At 47.6% G+C, this 2,687-nt stretch overlaps 1 pseudogene; it reads right to left on the bottom strand.

Annotated features, from left to right (window-relative positions):
* Window positions 1-1,462: 1,462 nt before the first annotated feature.
* On the bottom strand, window positions 1,463-2,399 carry LOC133765366 (nuclear receptor corepressor 1-like; annotated as a pseudogene).
* Between the last annotated feature and the right edge of the window lie 288 nt (window positions 2,400-2,687).

Raw genomic sequence — 2,687 nt, 5'->3', positions numbered from 1 at the left:
TATTAAATTTTAAATATATTTTATCTATGATCTGTGCAAACCCAGTTGAAGATATCTGTCCCTTCCAGGATTAGAACATAGAGACAAATGTCATTCCTTGTGAAAGTTTATTAAGTTCAGTCTTATTCACACAATGAGGTATTATAAAAATACTAAACGGATTTTGTCTGAATTCAAGAGTTCACTTTCAAATGTATCACAAATGGTATTGTTGAGAGAGAAACACAAGATGCAGAAAACTGTGTCAAATTTTCTTGGCAAAATTAGTTGAATATATTTATCAATGTATAGATTTATACAGGAAGAGAAAAACATAAAAAATATGCATATGACATATTTACTTGACTTATACAGAAGGAAACAAATGCCAGAGATGAGGAGATAAGAAGAGTGCTTTAAAAGTAATTTTTAGGGGCCAGTGCTGTGGCAAAGCAGGTAAAGCTGCTGCCTGTAGTGTCTGCATCCCATATGGGCACCGATTCGAGTCCCAGTTGCTTCGTTTCTGATCCAGCTCTCTGCTATGGCCTGGGAAAGCAGTAGAAGATGGCCCAAGTCCATGGGCCCCTGCACCCATGTGGGAGAACTGGAAGAAGCTCCTGGCTCCTGGCTTCGGATTGGCTCAGCTACGGTCGTTCTGGTCATCTCAGGAGTGAACCAGTGGAAGGTAGACCTTTCTCTCTGCCTCTGCCTCTCTATAGCTCTGCTTTTCCAATAAATAAATAAATAAATTTTTAAAAAATAATTTTAATACTGTCCTAATCTTTAAAAAACTATTTTTTTTACACTGCAAAAAGGTCATCTATTTACATGAGTGATTTAAAGACATTATGGTTTTCTTTACAAACAGATGTAGGAACAGGAATTGTCCACTTTTAAAAACTCTACATTTCGGCCGGCGCCGCGGCTCACTAGGCTAATCCTCCGCCTTGCGGCGCTGGCACACCAGGTTCTAGTCCCGGTCGGGGCACCGATCCTGTCCAGGTTGCCCCTCTTCCAGGCCAGCTCTCTGCTGTGGCCAGGGAGTGCAGTGGAGGATGGCCCAAGTGCTTGGGCCCTGCACCCCATGGGAGACCAGGAGAAGCACCTGGCTCCTGCCATCGGATCAGCGCTGTGCGCCGGCTGCAGCGCGGCTACCGCGGTGGCCATTGGAGGGTGAACCAACGGCAAAAGGAAGACCTTTCTCTCTGTCTCTCTCTCACTGTCCACTCTGCCTGTCAAAAAAAAAAAAAAAAAAAAAAAAAAAAAAAAAAAAAACTCTACATTTCAACCCTCCACTATTAGAATCCACTGAATTGCGGCGTATCAAAGGCTATTTTCTGTTTCTTCCCGTTTGATGCTCCAAATGAATTTCCATCATTTCTCCATCATCTATGGCCCTGGCTCTCCTGAAAAGTCTCTGGGCACAAATCATATGGGCAGGTTTTTGACCTGCAATTAAAATACCCAAGCACAAGCCCCTCCCCATGCCGTGTCCCCCGTCTGTGTGGTTCAGTCCTCACTGTCCGACAGTGTCTCGTACTGTGCTGAGAGCAGCGGGGCGGGCTCTCGCTCCCAGATCCTGTTCTGTTGGTGAGGAGCTGCCTGGTTCACAGCAGAGGGGGCACATACGATCAGTGTTGGTGGCATGCTGCTGAGCATCCGCAGGGTCAGGGGGTTATAAGGGAACTGCGTTGAGCCTGTTGAAGATGGCCTGTCTTCCCAGGCCCACCCTGGCGTCTGCCTGTGGTAGTCCCCCTCGGAATGCACAGAGGAGACCGAAGAGGGCCGTTCACTTCCCAGGTAGGCTTGCCCAGGGATGGGAGATTTTGATCTCCTACTGTTTGACTTGCTAATCAGCTTTGGTTTGCAAAGGCCTCCTGAAGGAGGTGATGGGTCCCCTTCCTCTCTCCGTGTCTCACTACTGGTCACAACTGAGTGCTGGCGCCACCAGGCACTACTCCCACAGTCTGGGACAGGACCACTCCGTGCTCCTCTACTTTGTCATCAAAGCTCCCCATGAGAGCCTTCCTGATAATGTCTTCTAGACCAAGATTACTGGCAGGATCAGCAAAAGCATGGCCTTGAGAGCTAACTGAGCCTGATGTGGTAACCACTGGCCGATTAAAGATCTCAGTTCCTGGCTGAGCTGCTGCCATATCAGAGTCACCTCCACCAGAGGAGTTCAACTTACGAAAAATCTCCTGCTTCTTTGATTGAACCATGGGTGATGTGTTTTCCAGCTTGGTGAAGAATGAAGGCAAGTAGCTAATACTGCCTGGTGAGCGGGAATCACCCCTCTGCTCCGAAGGCTCAGCTCCCCGCTGAGACAAGAGCAGCATGCTTTCCTGCTTCACTGGAACCCGGGGTGGGGAGATGGGCTCCTAGGGCTCTGAAGAGACGTGACTCCTCTCTGGGGATTTTTAAAGATTTATTTATTTGAAAGGGAGAGAAAGAGAGAGAGAGAGATAGAGAGAGAGAGAGATATACAGAGAGATCTTCCATCCACTGGTTCACTCCCTAAAGCGCTTTAAGAGCCAAAGAGCCAAAAGTGGGCTGGCTGCAGCTAGGAGCCATGAACTCCATCTGGTCCTCCCATGTCGGTGACAGGAACTTAAGTACTTGAGCCATCATCACTTGTTGCTTCCTGGGGTTACGCACAGGAAGCTAGGTTAGAAGAAGTATAGCTAGGACTAAAATTGGCACTGCAG

Source organism: Lepus europaeus, chromosome 8 (assembly GCF_033115175.1).
Source record: "Lepus europaeus isolate LE1 chromosome 8, mLepTim1.pri, whole genome shotgun sequence".
NCBI classification, from domain to species: domain Eukaryota; kingdom Metazoa; phylum Chordata; class Mammalia; order Lagomorpha; family Leporidae; genus Lepus; species Lepus europaeus.
This window is presented reverse-complemented; position numbering and strand designations above follow the sequence as displayed.